The following is a 17,207-nucleotide window of genomic DNA, read 5'->3' on the forward strand; positions in this document are numbered from 1 at the left end:
TTGGGACAAACCTTTGACACTTAGCTGGGCAGCTGACAACTCTTTTCTAACCTTTATTTCCTGCGTGTGCAAAGCCTCAAGGTCAGCTAGAGGTAAGACCCTGAGTCCTTCTTAGACCTTCTCTGAGCATGCAAACATCTCTTTACATGTGTGTGTCCTGGATTCTTAAGTATATGTTGAAGCTTTTTAAAACCTTATGGACATCTCATTGCATAGTTTTTAATTGTAAGTTTTTGTTTAGTCTGCTGTTTGACTCAAATGTGCAATTCACTGTCTTGGGAGCTATGAAAATAAAACATTTTCCTGTAATTGTTTTCCATAAATGCTCCTTAGTGGAGGGCTGTTCACATTAGGTGAATTCTGAGTCATTCAATTTTGAACACCCTGACACATGGGGTCTCCCAGAGAACTACTTGACAGATAAAATAATGTGAATGCTCTTTGGAACTTAGGCTTCAAAAAAGTTCCAGTTCCACTCTCTTTCCTCTGGTGGCTACAAAGTGCACTAATAATGTGGGCTGTTACTTATCAAAGCTATTGCAGAACAACATGTTAGGAAATGGAACTAGAGAAAGTTAAAACACTGTAAGTTTCTACGTTCTCTCCAAGGCTCTTTAACAATGCTTGCTGGGTTGTTGTAAGCCTTTTATGAGTTTCTAGTGTTTTAGAAAAGTTGAATCTGACAATTTATGGAAGATCTTTCATTGCTTTTAGGAAGAGCAGATTTTGATACATCTATAACATATGTGAGTGTGGCAAAGATTTGCCATTCAAGAATTCATATAATATTCTGAAGACAGATCAAGATTTATGGAATTTCAGAGCAGGTTAGTAATTTGGTGTCCCTTAAGAAGATATCCTTTAAATGCTTCATCACCACTTATTTGGTGGATATAGGGAGAAGCTGATTTTTTTTTATTTACAAACATTTATCTTTTTACTTTTATAAAAATATTTAACATTCATCCAAGTATGAATATTTATTTTAACCAGCACATAAAACTGATTCAAAATTATATTAGTAGGTTAATATTAACAATTGATGTATTAATATTGATTTGCTTATCAAAAATTATTTAGTCACTTTGTTATTATAGTGCTGGGTGGTGACATACAAGTGATGTGTTTTGATAATTTCAGGTTTGTGACAGAACTTCACTTAGGTTTTTAAAATTACATTTGGTTATAATTTACTGATTACATACAGATATATATGGGTAAATTTACACACATATATGTAAAATTATAGGTCTAAAATTATTGGGGCTTTAAATATTTGTTTTCTTTCTCAAAGAGTATGGTATCCAGATTGAAAGAGAAAATATGTGTATTTGAAGTGACGTGGGAACAATAATAAGCTAATATATTAAACAAATGATAGGTGTTATTAAGATTGTATATTCTTATACTCATGAGTAGACTGAGGCCTTTGATTTTGGAAGAAGGTTTGAAGGATAGCATGATAAAATGCAGTTTGGGCGACTGATAACTCTTGAGTATTTTCTATATTGTAAAATGCTATAAAGCTCTATTCTTTTAATAAATCCTAAGTTGTATTGATTGCACAGTGTTTGACAGAGAAGACATATATGGTTTTTATATATGATACGTTTATGATATTTAATTTTCTATCTGGCTTTGACATTTCCCCTTAATGGCTTGCTCAGTGCCTGAATTAGTAACTTGTTCAGAGGTTTCAAACTAGATAAATAGGATAAGACACTAGCTGGGAATGTAGCAAGAATAATATCCATTTTAGTTGCCATAGAGATGGCAGGCTTTATCATCAGTGTTATTGATGGGGGACTGCCATATTAGGCTATAGATCAACAATCTTGGAAATTTTCTTTCAATTATTTTTAGCATGTATACTACACATTACCAACACATTTGTATTTGACAAAAGTTCATTTTACTTTGATACTTTTCTGTATACTTCTGAATAGCTTGATATGTTAGAAAATACAAAACCTAACTTCCTATATTCAAAAAAACGTTTTACGTACAGTAGTAGACAGAATAAAGGCCTGCACAAGTTGTCTTTAGCCTAATCTCTAGAACCTGTGACTATTTTGCCTGACGTGGCAAAATGGGCTTTGAAGATGTGATTAAGTTTAGAATCATGAGATAGGAAGGTTATCCTAGAATTTCCAGGTGGGCCCAATATAATCTCAAGAGTCCTTATAAGAGGAAAGGAGGGCTAGATTCAAAGGAGATATGAAGATAGAAGCAAAGGTTGGAGCAATGCGCTTTGAAGATGCAAGAAGAGGCCATGTGCCAAGGAATGTGAGTGTCCTCTAAAAAAGTGGAAAAGGCAAGGAAAAGATTCTCCCTTAGAATCTTCAGAATCTCCAGGATCTTTAGAAATTTGGGGGTTGCAGGAGGTGAAGCGGAAGACAAAACATGTGCAAAGGCTGAGAAGCAAAAGGGAAAATTGAAAAAAAGAATTACATGGCTGGAGAGTAGAATAAGACAGGGAGACTTATGAGAGAGAAGTTTAAATAATTCACAGGGCCAAGCAGTGAATAGTTTGGCAGTTCATACTGAGGAGTCTGTATTTCACTTGGGTGCATTTTTAAGCATAACGTAGTAAAATGTCTTTCCTGTTGAGCAACTTCCCTTCAATTCCAGCATTCCTAAGAGGTTTTATGAGGGATAGATGTTGGTTTTTGTCTGTTATTGACCTTTTCTGTGTTATTGAACTGAGCTTTTTTTTTTTTTTTTTTTTGTTAATATGGTGGATGACATTGATTTTCAAATGTTAAAGCAGCTTTGCATTCCAGTAATAATCCCCCTTCTACAGTACAGGGATGGCATCTTTTTTCATCCTTTTATTTGTGAACTATTTGTGGCTTGAAATATACAGTTGACCCTTGAATAACACAGATTTGAACTGCGAAGGTGCACTTGTATTCAGATTTTTGTTTTCAGTAAGTACATGCAATGGTATGTTAGTTGAATCTGCAGTTGCAGCCATGGATGCAGAGGGCTGACTATTAAATTACACGCAGATTTTCTACTGTGTGTGGGTTTGTGCCCTTAACCCCTGCATTGTTCATGGGTAAACTATAAAGTGCATTTCTTGTAAGCAGTATATAGCTGGATCTTGTTTTCATAATGTCTGCCTTTTAATTGAGTCTTTATTAGAAATGTAGAAAAATTTTATTGAGGTATAGTTGATTCACAATGCTGTTAGTTTCTGCTGTACAGCAGAGTGAATCACTTATACATATACACATATTCAATTTTTTAGATTCTTTTCCCATATAGGTCATTACAGAGTATTGAGCAGAGTTCCCTGTGCTGTATAGTAGGTCCTTATTAGTTATCTATCCCAATCTTCCAATTTATCCCCCTACTTTTTCCCCTTGGTAGCCGTAAGTTTGCTTTCTACATCTGTGACTCTCTTTCTGTTCTGTGAATAAGTTCATTTGTATCATTTATATTTAATGTGGTTAGTGTTAAGTCTGTCATCTTGCTGTTTTTTTTTTTCTGTTTAATCTGTTCTTTGTTCTTTCCCCCTTCTTTTTCTGCATTTTTGAAATTAATTAAATATTACCAAATGCCGTAGAGTTTATAGTGTATACATTTAACTTATGAAAGTCTACCTTTAAGAATTATGCATCTTGTGTAGTTGAGGAAGCTTGGCATGGTGCACTTTCGTTTTCCCCTTGTGACATTTATGCTCTTGTTAATATATATATATATATATATATTTTCAAATAGATGTGTGATAAACCTTATAATACATTATTATATTCAGATTTTAATGATCTTCAAAGATATTTACATAATAAAGATAATACAGTAATATATTTACCCATGTGATTATCATTCTGTTACCTTTCCTTCCCATTTATACATCCATATTTCCATCTGGTATCATCTCCTGCTGCCTGAAGGATATTAGCATTTCTTATAGTATAGGTCTGCTAGTAATGAATTCTTTTGGCTTTGTATGTCTGACGATGTATCTTTTCATTGTTTTCAAAAGATTCTGTGATTGTTTGTACATACCTATATATTTTAACATCGCATTCTTTGTTTTCTGTTTACCTTGTTTTTTTAGTGTTCCTTTTTCCGTTACCTTGACATTTTAACTTATTTTTCATTCACATTTCCCCTTTACTAATTTGGATTTTATACACTAGATTTACCATAGTGATTGACATTTACATCTGACCATGCATGATTATTACAATCTACATCTTGACCTTCCTGCTAAATATTGACTGCTACCGTGTTTCCATGGGGCTTCCCCAATGGCTCAGACTCTAAAGAATCAGCCTGAAATGCAGAAGACCTGGCTTCGATCCCTGGGTGAGGAAGATCTCCTAGAGAAGAGAATGACTTCCTACTCTGGTATTCTTGCCTAGAAAATCCCATGGACAGAGGAACCTGACAGGCTACAGTCCAGGCGAGTCCCAAAAAGTCAGATATGACTAACTATACTATACTGTATATATTTTCAGGAATTACCTTTTAGTTTAGTCTCTTTTTTCTTCTAAACTCCAGAATGTAGATACTATTATTATTGTTCTTTTATGTAATTACTCTAAATATATACATATATATATATATATAGTTGTTGTTCAGTCACTCAGTCGTGTTGGACTCTTTGTGACCCCATAGGCTGCAGCATGCCAGGCCTCCTTGTCCCTCATCATCTCCTGAAGTTTGCCCAAGTTCATGTCCATTGCATCGGTGATACCATCCAGCCATCACATCCTCTGATGCCCTCTTCTCCTTCTGCCCTCAATATTTCCCAGCATTGGGGACTTTTCCAGTGAGTTGGCTATTCGTGTCAGGTGATCAAAACACTGAAACTTCAGCTTCAGCCTCAATCCTTCCAATGAGTGTTCAGGGTTGATTTCCCTTAATATTGATCAGTTTGATCTCCTTGCTGCCCAAGGGACTTCTTCAATACCATGGTTTGAAGGCATCAATTATAAGTATATAAATATTATATATTAAATACAAATAATATTTATCTTTATTTCATAAATATAGTTGTTTTTAATGCTCATGTCCAAATTCACTAGTTACTTTCCATATTTCTTTTTCACATCTGTTGATCTTTTCCTCTGAAGGTATTTTTTTTTTTTTTTTTTGAGTATTGGGGATGAACTTTATTTATCTATTTTTTTGTGTGGTGTTTTTATTTATTTATTTATTTTTTATAAATTTATTTATTTTAGTTGGGGGCTAATTACTTTACAATATTGTAATAGTTTTTGCCGTACATTGACATGAATCAGCCATGGGTTTACATGTGTTCCCCTTCCTGGACCCTCCACCCACCTCCTTCCCCATCCCATCCCTCTGGGTCATCCCATTGCCCCGGCCCTGAGCCCTTGTCTCATGCATCGAACATGGAATGGTGTTCTGTTTCACATATGATAATATACATGTTTCAATGCTATTCTCCCAGAACGTCCCACCCTCACCTTTTTTTCCACATAAAATTGGTGCTTTAGAAGTTTCTTTAAAGTTAGTGGGCAGTTTCTTAATTTTCTAGCTGAAAACATTTTTATTTAGACTTATTATTTTAACTTTTAAACCTTTCTTAAAAAGGTCATGTTATTTTCTATATTCCATCATACCTCCAGCTGAGAAATGTGTTGCCAATTCTATTGTCCTTTCTCTGTACATGATCTGTCTCTTTTTCTTGAAGGTGTTAACATTTCTTTTTATCATTCTATTGTAGTCAACAAATTTGCTATAATGTGTCAAGGTGGGGATTTCAAAACACTTACACTTTTGAATATATATTTCTTAAAATTCTGAATTCATAACTCTTATCGGTTGTGGAGGATTAATATCATTTTAGAGGGAAAAAGATGATGTACATGTGAGAAGCAAAATTTAAAAAATAACAAAAGAGGAAAAAAACAAATCTAGAAAGTAGAAAACTCAAAGGTTTCAATAGAAATTTAGATAACATTGAAAAGAGAATTGGTGACGTGAAATCTGGATGTGTAGACATTGCCCCAAATGAAGTCAGTTTTCATTCATTCCTTTCCCTCTAATTCTTTGCTCTTAGAAATCTGCTTCATTGTCCTTAACTTGCCAGAATCTCAGGTTTAGTCTTTTCTTCTGCCCATTCTCTCCAGTCCCCAGAAGCTGTAGGTTCCTGGTGTAGGCAGTTGCTCCCAGAGAAACCCAAGCTTTAGCTTGCTATTATAGCTTTCTCCTTTGGTTTCATGTTGCCATTTCTTTCAAACTTTAGTTTTTGTGTCCCTGATCGTTTCCTGTCCTTAAGTGTGAGCTCAGTCACACATCTAAAATGCTCGTGTTCTCCCACTGTGTCCCCATCTACTCATATATACTCCTTAAATAAGTAGCCTCAGATCTTCATTTTAGAGAGATATTTTTGGTTACTCTGAAAAGACTGAATTGTAAGAGTCAAAAAAAAAAAAAAAAACATTTACTTAAGTAGTAAATTGAGTAAGTACTACAAGTAAGAGATACAGGTAAGTATAAGAACACTTGAGAACAGTTTAATATGGATATGTGGGAGGCATAAAAAGTCAAAGGTTACTATTTTAAAAGCTTAACAGAACTTTGTATATCAATTATTACATATCTGTTGGAGTAACAGCTTGATTGTTAAAAACATAATCTCCAGTTAATATTGTTCAATTTCTTTGTGTGTGTGTGTTAGTCGCTCAGTTGTGTCTGACTCTTTGTGAACCCATGGGCTGTAGCCCGCCAGGCTCCTCTCTATCCATGGGATTCTCCAGGCAAAAATACTGGAATGGGTTGACATTCCCTTCTCCAGGGGATCTACCTGACCCAGGGATTGAACCTGGGTCTCCTGCATTGCCAGCCAATTTTTTACTGTCTGAGCCACCAGGGAAGCCCTGTTTCTTCAGTGGACATTTTTGCACTGATAGATATTTATTATCAGCTCAAATTCAAATGACAGATTTATGATAATGGACTTTGGGGAAATGGATATACACAAATCTTTGTGTAATCTGTGTTTTGTAAAAGACAAACATCTTTCTGTTCCTCCCTGCTCATTATGACAGAATTTGTTTATTTACTTCAAATTCAAGTGGCGTGTCCTGTTAAAGTGGGAATTACACGGTAGCTATTTTTATGTTGTGTCATTTTATTGTTTTATTAATGCCTTTCAGTAAAACATTTTAATTCCAACTTATAAATTAGTTGGTATCTACTTACTCAGATAAGTTATGATGTGATTATATTCTGATATAGCTATGGATAAAAATGGTCAGCTTTCCATGATATGATGCTTTGGGGGTTTGACAGTCTTGTATAAGTTTAATGAACACTTTAAATGTAACACTTTCTTGTAACATGATGTTATTTAGTGAGAAAACTGGACACTTAGATACAAGTTTTTCTGGTTCTGTAGTTGATTTTACAAGCCTGTCAATTTCCCTAACTCTTGGAAAGACATATTTTATCAATTTTCATTCATTTGGCTTTTTTTCTAGTATATAGTACAACCTAAAGATTTTAAACATTGGAAAAAATAACCGTCACAACTAATAAACTGAACATATGCTATGCTTTCAAAGTGTAGGCATTTATCAATATTAAATATATATTATGTTCATTATTATTAAATTGCCTTCTGCTTAGATTTCTTGAAAAGGAAAGAAACACAAAAGAAAGAAAAAAAATAACCTTTGGTTCTACTACCTAGAGACATCTATTAGTTAAAATTACGTATTGAGTATATGATGCAGGTTCTTTCAAATCATTTCTTAATATACTTTGCTTTTCCCAGCTTCCTCAGTTTTAGTGCACACTAAGATTAAATGATCAGATATTCATTCATTTTGAAAGCTTCAGTTAGCAGTTTTGTGTCAAGTTTTATATTTTAATGCCTCAGTATATATTGTACCTTGAGGAAGTGGAGCAGTACTTTAATATGCAAACATTGACACCTAACTGAAGGTGTGCCTGACATGCTTAGTACTTCTAATACCGTGGGAAATATAAGGGTGAGAAGCTAGGCTAACCTTTTCAAATGGCAGAAGAAGCTGTCCAGAAAGCTAAAAGTTTTCCTCTCACTTCCCATTCACTTAAACTTCACATTGTAATGTGGGGTGCTTTGATTATCGACACTTTTGGATCCTGAGAGCATAAACTGAAGTATTAAACATAAATTAGTATACATTCTATGACTTGTAGACAGATATTTCTCCCAATTGAAATATACATTTGCTTTTAATCAATGTAGGCAAAAATTATTTTTTAAAGAAGAAAGAAATTTGGCATTAAGAGCATGGATAATATCCTTAGGGGGATGATAGCAATATTTCTACCTATAATATTTGAAATAGTTTGGCAGTTTAGAATGTGATTATAGGAATATTGTCTTTACTAAATATTCAGTTATTGATGATTAAATCATCTTTTAAACTACTGCCTAGTAAAGTTGAATATTTCAATGCAAAGGCAACAGGACATATCTGGGTTAACAATCAGATAACACTTCAATTTGAATTTTAAGGTTTATATATAATCTCAAGACTTTCATTCGAAGATCCTTTATGTTTTGGTAGCCAAATTTATTTAGTGCCCAAATATATATATTTATAGTAAATTACACACATGTATATTACATAATTTATGTATATCCCAGGTGGCACTAATGGTAAAGAGCCCACTTGTCAATGCAGGAGACATAAGAGACTCAAGTTTGATCCCTGGGTTGGGAAGATCCCCTGGAGGAGGACATGGCAACCCACTCCAGTATTCTTGGCTGGAAAATCCCATGGACAGAGGGGCTTAGGGGGCTACAGTCCTTGGGGTTGCAAAGAGTCAGACATGACTGAAGCAACTTAGTGTGTGTGTGTGTGTGTGTGTATATATATATATATATATATAATTTATATATTTATACATTTATATATAAATATTTATATTTAATTTATATAATATCCCATGGACAGAGGGGCCTAGGAGGCTACAGTCCTTGGGGTTGCAAAGAGTCAGACATGACTGAAGTGATTTAGTGTATATATATATATATAATTTATATATTTATAAATTTATTTATAATATTTATGTTTAATTTATATAATATATATAGCAAATCACTTTCAAATTTCTTAAGCAGACTGTTAAACTTAATTCTGTTTAATAAATGCTGTTCATTTTCCTACATATTTTCTCCAGTTAAAAATATAATCTTTGCTGCAAATGCTAGGTAATGAACAGTTAGTTAACAACAAGCTGATTCATCAAGTATTTCCACAAATATTCAAAAAAATCACTGATACAGCATATATTCAGCATCACAGGTATTGCTTAGAATTTTCAAATGTTGTGCATCTTATTAAAAAGATAATAACGGCTTTATGAAAACTCCTGGCTATAGCAATAAAATATTCATTGCTGCTCAAGAAAAGGATAGATGTAGATTGTAAACTATAGAAAAACTGTCCTCAGAATTTCAAATGGAAAATGAAACATAGTTTTTTTGGCATTTTCTTTTTCAGTACCTAAACAATGTTTATTTCTTTCAAAATCGTGATGCTTTCTGATGCATTCGAATGCAAGGCAACGAAGTCCACTGACTAAGCTGCTGAAAGAGAAGCCCTTCTCTGCCTGGGCTTGTTTTGCTCAAGTAAATAAACACGTGATTCAGTTCTTTTAGGCTCCGAGCAAAATTAGTTTCTGTATGCAATCCTGAATCGTCCGTCGAGGGTGCCTCTCCTGGACACAGTTTACCTGACTGGGGGTGGTAGCACACTGCTGGTGCCAGACCCCCTCCCACATCCCTCTCCCATGGGATGTCTGGGCAGCGGGAGGAGACCCTGACCCTGCAGGAAGTCTGGGGTCCTGCAGCCTACTCCTAACCTCCAAGGACCTCTACCCTTTGCTCCCAAACGCCAGGGAAAAGCAGAGAAAAGGGAAAAGACTCGGTGTCCTTGTCCTGGAGATAACCCGAAGTGGATGGAAGGGGCTGGCAGAGGGTATCACTAAGCTGGCTGGGACTGGAGGGGGTCTTGCTGGAAGTTAGCCTCCTCCCTGCTTCCATGCCGGAATTGGGTATGAATGGGGTGGGGCAAGCTTTTTTTCAGACCCTTGGACCTATGGAAGGTCGACAGGCACGACCCCAGCAGGACTGCACCTCCTTCCCAGAGGAGTGAGGAGAGAGATGCCTTCCTAGGGCCAGGCAGTTGAGCCTCTACCCTGGCGGCTGCTTCGCGGTGGCTGGAGTCTCCAGCCTGCTTTGCCTTGTGCTTTAGTGTTGAGTGCCCCGCGCGGCCCAGCCCCGCTGGGGGAGGACTCAGACCTCCCCTGAGCCCTCATCCTCTGAGCACAGGGGCGGGGAACGCCATAGGGAAAAGGGCCTTGGCCCTCCTCCCTCCCCACCCGTTGCCAAGGCAACCGTGCTGTTGGAGATGGACGCTGGAGAGGCGAGAACGGACTGTGCTTGTGGTTGGAGCACCAGTCGAGAAGCCTGGGCGAGGTCTGCGGAGAGGTGGCGGAGGTTTGCTGGATGGAGAGAGTCTTTCTCACCTCCACCCTTCTAGCGTTGCCATGACGACCGTCAGGGCGCCCTCACCTGTACCAGCTGCTGCAGCCGCTGCTGTCTAAATAAAAGAAGCAGAAACCAGAGCCCTCCTTTGCCCTAGCGGTCTCTACCAGGACTCTAATCCAGTAGCTGCCACTGCTCGCCTCCCACAAACAGGGCAGACGTCCAAAATTCGTCCCGGGTTCCTCACCATGTCTTTCTTTATTCAGCTTTCCACCCCCAAATTTTTTTTTTTTTTTTTTAATCTCAGTGCCTTCCACAATAACTGGTTTGGGGGAAGAAAAATAAAACGACTCCCTGATACTTACTGTGTCTGCCCCACACCTCTACTTAACAGCTTATTTAGTTCGCAAAACACTGCCCTAGGCCAAATCTAATTATCAACAGAAAGAGATTTCAAGTTGTTTTTATTTTAAATTACAGTAGATATGTGAAATTTCTAGTTTTCACTTATAGGCTATAGATAATATTTACAGGAATGTGCTTTTACTGAAATTAACTACTTTTGGACAAATGAGTGGAGTAATTATGTGTCAGAATATCTGGGGATATATGAGAGAAAGAGTGAAGCGTTCAGAAGACCCTCCCTGTTTTTTGCCAGTTCTTCATGCCAATCCAGTGCTCACATCTCTCTTTTCTGAGCTTTATTCCATCCACATTTGAGATCAGTTTTTGGTTTTGCAAGGGGGGTTATTTTAGTGTGGGTCTGCCTTTGAACTAGAGGGAGGAGGTACATTAAATACCCTAGAATACTTATCCTCTGCTCGGGTTCAAAATTTAGTGTATGGTTGCATCTCGGCTGACTACCAGCATGAATGCACTTAGCAAGAAAGACTCAGATTAGGGCAAGTTGAGGCATCTGTGATCTTGAATTGCCAACCATACCCTGGTAGCCTCTGTAAACTGCTGCTGGTCACAACCTCTTGCCTCTCAAATTTCTTTCCTGTTTAATGTGTATATCGTGCAGCTTTCATTCTCTGAAAGCACCCTGGTAGCTTTTGCCACTGATAATCATGAGTTTCCTTACATAGTCCTGCAGTTTTGAATGGACCAGGCTTTTCAGCTGACTCTAATAGTACCTCTTTAGAAAATCCCAACAATGAAGGGTAACTATTTCTTTCCTAAAGCTGATAGCTAAGATACTTAATAATTTCATTTTGTCACACTTCCTGTGTCACAGGGTTTTCAAAATCACTGGGCAAGATTTTTATATAGTCCAAGCCCTAGCTAAAGCTATGAATTGGAAAAACTTGTGTCTTTAGTGTACAAATCTGCTTGGTTGCAACCTTTCCCAAAGGTCACCAGGGTTTCCTCAACAATAGATCTCATTCCCTCTTTCATTTGTCTTCCTATTTACTGTCTCCACAGTGTTTGACCTTTCTGATAGACCCTATCATCTTCCTTGGAAATCTCTCCCCATTTTCTCCTGGGGCTTCTCTGACCACTTTGAAGGCTCTTTCTCAGTTTTTTCCTTTTCTATTATTAGTAATGTTCCTTCCTTTATACTACTTGTTGGTCTTTTACTTTCTCCATCAGGCATATTTTCCTGAGTCTTCTTGTTCACTTCCATAGCTTCATCTGTCCTGTTACTCTCTTGTCTTCCAAGTCTGTGTTATCGTGTAGAGATGTTTCCCTGAACCCTAGACACCCATTTCTAACTACTTCATGGGCATTTCTACTTGTCTTACCTGTAGGCATCTCAAATTCAACCTCTCACTGAACTATGTTCTTCTCCAAAGCTCACTTTTCCTACTGTATTTCATGTCTCAGTGAGTGACCCTACTATCCACCAGGTTACCCAAGATAAGAATCAGTAAATGGCTCTCATGGTTCTACGTTCATCTGATTGGATTCCTTATTGGTGTTTAGCATGTGCCAGGCTGACACTATCATGAAGCTTAATTCATTCAGGTGGGAAAGACAGATGGCTACACTTCTACTGAGCAATCAAATGACAGTTTTTTAAAAAGTCTACTACAAAAGTAGGTGAGGGTACTGTTATAACAAAGAATAAGGTGAGGAGAGCACTTTAGGTGGGACGATCAAAGCAAAGTTTCTATGTGTTAAATGGCTATGAGGGATGAGAAGAAACTGAACATTTAGGTTGCTGGAGAAAGAACAGGCCAGAGATCAGAGTCTCACACTGATCTGGAGGTGGAGAAGTGCTTGTTGTGGTCAAGAATTTGCATAAAATCCAATGTGCATAGTAGAAGGGATCAGAGTGGAGTGCAATGAGAGTGGAAAGGGAAGCAGGGCACAGATTTTGCAGGACTTTGTGTGTTCTGATGAAGAGTTTGGATTTTATCTTAAGTGCAGTAGGAAGCTGCTGAATGGTTTTGAGAAGAGTGGCATGAACTGTTTTATAATTTGAAAAGATCATTCTGGCTGTGGGGTGGGGAATGAATTGGAGGGGGTGACAGTTTGGAGGTGGAGAGGAAATGAAAGTGGAGGGAAATGGGAATGATCCAGATTAGTGATAGTGGGGGTGTGGACATTGAGGGGGAGGTAAGCAAACAAATATGAGATATTTGCAGTGGTCTTTTTTATCACTCAGATTAGGTCTCAGTCTCATTTCTGTCCTTAGAGTGTGCTGTGCCATAAGGGGCTTCCCATACCCAGGTCCTGACTCCTACAGCCTAAAAGAATAAGGTGTTATTCTTTTAAGGCCTAAACTGTTAATGATTCTGACATGATAGCTGATAGGAAATATTTAGATAAGAGAGAAAGATAATAGGTAAGAAAGCAGATTCTAGAGTTAAACTGCCTAGGCTCATATCCAAGCTCCATGACTTACCAGTTGAGTCACTTTGGACAAATTGCTTAAACTTTTTGTTTTATCTTTTCCAGCTATACGATGAGAATCATAGTAATAGTACTTATTTGCATGGATTTAGAGGGCTTAAATAAAATATATATGTAATACCCAGTAAATGGTAAGTGCTCAGTGTACTCAGATAATGATATTGATGCCGATGATGATAGATGACTTGAGATCTCACTCTGATGAGCATTTGAATGTAACCATTGAGGGAAGTTCTGCAGCCTTCCATTTCCCTGTGGTTCAGACAGTAAAGAATCTGCCTGCAATGCAGGAGACCGAGGTTCAATCCCTGGGTTGGGAAGATCACCTGGACGGGGCATGGCAACACACTCCAGTATTCTTGCCTGGAGAAGCCCATGGACAGAGGAGCCTGGCAGGCTATGGTCCATGGGGTCACAAAGAGTCGTAAAGGACTGAGCAACTTTCACTTTACATTGAGGGAAGTTCTGAAGCCTTTACTTTTAACTTTTACTAATAAGTCAGAATAGGAAGAGGAAGGGCATTGTGGCTGAGCTTTTAGGGTGGGGGAAATGGGAAATGTTTTGATAGACAGGCATCCTAGGATTGCTGCCCCTCAAATATCTTTTCTTGGAAAAATTGACCTAGAGAAAAGAGTTTTCTCTTCCATTATGATTTTTTAAGGCTGTGTTATGCTATTTTATTTTTTTATTGTTTGCTGCTGCTGCTGCTGCTAAGTCGCGTCAGTTGTGTCCGACTCTGTGCGACCCCATAGACGGCAGCCCACCAGGCTCCCCCGTCCCTGGGATTCTCCAGGCAAGAGTACTGGAGTGGGGTGCCATTGCCTTCTCCATTTATTGTTTGAGTGACCTGCAAAAAAAGGAACATGGAGTTTAAGCAGTGGCAAGGATGATAGAATGTCTTTAAGTTGGTCTTGTGCTACCTTGTGATTTTTTCTTTTTGTCTTGCTGATTCCATATTAAAGATGGCTCAGTAATTATAAACTTTCATTTTCCTAAGTTCTCACCTGCCAATATTGATTGTCTTGTTTTATGAAGTAATCCCTGTTCTTCATGAATGGCCTATATTCCATAATTTTCCAAATCAGTTATCAAGGCTTCTCAGTATTGAATAAATAAATGGATGAATTAATCCTTTATACAGTATTTTTTTCACCATTTTCCTTTCTTTTCTATTATTATTGCTCTCTGTCTAAATTAAGCCCTCATTCCATTTCTCCAGAAATTTATACAATGTCTTTCAAAATCTCCCTGCTTGACTTTTTCATTTTCATGGTGTATTAATTTTCTCAGCTATTCATGTCACTCTTTCATTCAAAAAATTTAAAAGCTGTTCTCTGAGAAGTCAGTTACAAACTGGCAAATGATTCATATTCAGATTATATAGAGAAATATAAAAAGACCACCCAATAAAAAAAAAATTGAACAAGAGACTGGAAGAGATACTCAACAAAAATGGCTCTCCAGGTAGCCAATAAATGAAAGCAAGGATGTTTAGTCTCGTTAGTCATGAGAGAATGAAAAAACCACTAGAGAGTCATTAGAGAAATGGAAGTTATACCCACCAGAGTGGCTACAATGAAAAAGAATGATATTCTCAAGTGTTGGTGAGATTACAGAACAAGAATAATGCTCAGATACTCTAGAAAAATAATAAATTACTACAGCTGCTTGATATGATCTGCAGAAGTTGAACATATGAACATATCCATGAAAAACTCTATTCCTTGGGTTATACACCAAAAAGAAATGAATGTTGGGTGAACCAAAACAAAAACATGAAGGAAACTTATAGCAGTATAATTTTTAATAGCTGAAAACTGGAAACAACACAAATGTTTATCTTGAGGACAGTTCAGTCACTCAGTCATGTCCAACTGTTTGTGACCCCATGAACCGCAGCATGCCAGGCCTCCCTGTCCATCACCAACTCCCTGAGTCCACCCAAACCCATGTCCATCGAGTCGATGATGCCATCCAACCATCTCATCCTCTGTCATCCCCTTCTTCTCCTGCCCTCAATCTTTCCCAGCATCAGGGTCTTTTCAAGTGAGTCAGCTCTTCACATCAGGTGGCCAAGGTATTGGAGTTTCAGTTTCAACATCACAATGATTAAGTAAATAATGGCATATTCTATGAGGAAATGCTGTATAGCAATAGTAGATAAAAATACTGCTACACACTGCAACATGTATGAATCCCACAAGCATCATGGCACAACAAGATAGGCAGCCTTAATCTGTGTTGACAAGTTCGTGGTTATCTTTGGGGAGGAGAGCAAAGTTAGTGACTGGGAAGAGGCATGTGGGAGTTTGTGCTTATGTTGCCCCTCTTATATTAATCTGAGTGATCTTTACATGGGTGTGTTAAATTTGTATAAATTCATCAGGGTGTACCTTTATGTTTTGTGCATTTTTTTACTCTGTTATATTTCAATAAAATTATATACTGAAAAAAAAAAAGGATTCTCTAATAGGTTACTCCAGATTGGCATTGAAGCCTCCCCCAGTTGGATCGCGACTTACTTTTCCAGGCCATCCCTCTTACATCCCACAAGCATAATGGGATGGGACTTTGCACAGGTCTCCTGTTTGCATCAGAATAGATTAGTAAATCAGGCAGAAACTTCCACTTGTCCTTCGTATTTATCATTTTCTTCCTCAGAATCCTCTGAAATTTCAACTGGACACCTATGTGCTTTTGACCAATCTGTTGACTACATTTTCTTGCTTTCTTTTACTCTAGATGTGGTCCTGTGATTGATTTTAGACTGATGAGACATAAACAATTATGCTGAATGCGACTTATTTACTCCACTTTCTCATTTTCATGTTTATTTCTGGGTGGGAAATAGAGATGTCTGGAGACTCCTCAGAAGTCACGTGCTTCTGATGGCAAAGCTACCAGGCTGGTTCTGACCCACTAGACTTTAGAGGAGAGAGGAATATACTAGACTTCAGAGGAGAGACAAATATGTTTCTATCTCACTTAAGCTACAACAATTTGAGGTCTCTTTATTACAATATAGACTCTATATTTAACACACTTAATATTTCATAAACATTGTGATTCATTATGTGCTATTAAATGAGGCTAATTATTCTTTCCAGAGGCTACCTTGTTTCCTACTGATATAACCTTCAGGCTGTGCCATATTCATTATTTTATCTCCTGCAGTGCTTTCCATTTCCTATATATGTGATCATGAGCCTCAGCTTCCTTATCTGTGAAATGGGAACGACATGATTATTATCAAGAATAAAAGATACAATACATGTAAAGTGTTAAGCACAGCCTGGGGTACATATTAAGCTGTCAACAGATATAAGCTTATTTTCACATAATAGTTTTAATTTACTTACATGACATTATAGAATTAAGCAAAGGTACAGCACAGAATATCAGTGTATGCGGAGGGAGATATCTAAGTTAAAGGAATTGTAAAGACTAGCTCATCTTATTTTATGACTCTGGGTTTTTAGAAATTTGTGATTATTTCATATATATTAAAAATAGTGCAATGTCTACGTAAATATACTCATGAATAAGCAACTCTACCCTTGATTGTATATATATATATCCCAAAGAAGTTAAGTGCATGAGCATTCCAAAACTATAAACTAAATATCATGGTAGCAAAACAATTCAGTTATTTCCTAGCCATAGGAGCTAAACTAGCTCTTAATGTGGGCATATTTCTTTTAACTATTCCATGCTTCTCTTTCCCTTTACATATAGGGAGTAATTATTCTTGACTGTTGACTCCTTAAGAATGTGACTTATTTATTAAAAAGTGCTTTGGGAAAAATGGCTAAAAAAAGCTATGTATAATTATACTTCTAATTTGAATATTTCTTTTCCAGCATCATCTAGCAATTTTCTT

The 17,207-nt window shown here is 37.1% G+C and overlaps 1 protein-coding gene across 22 annotated transcripts in view; it reads left to right on the forward strand.

Moving 5' to 3' along the window:
• The window catches only part of NOL4 (nucleolar protein 4), a 675,738-nt gene that overhangs the window by 326,694 nt on the left and 331,837 nt on the right, over positions 1-17,207 (forward strand). For 6 of the 22 annotated variants that reach the window (XM_081562521.1, XM_081562534.1, XM_081562520.1 and 3 more), the window contains one exon: positions 715-827. The exons of the other annotated variants lie outside the window; for them this stretch is intronic. The gene's annotated coding sequence lies outside the window, so the exon portion shown is untranslated. The remainder of the gene's footprint in view (positions 1-714; positions 828-17,207) is intronic. 22 annotated transcript variants of the gene reach the window in all.

The sequence above is a fragment of the Giraffa tippelskirchi genome, chromosome 14 (genome assembly GCF_054371585.1).
Source record: "Giraffa tippelskirchi isolate mGirTip1 chromosome 14, T2T-mGirTip1v1.2.pri, whole genome shotgun sequence".
Taxonomy (NCBI): Eukaryota; Metazoa; Chordata; class Mammalia; order Artiodactyla; family Giraffidae; genus Giraffa; species Giraffa tippelskirchi.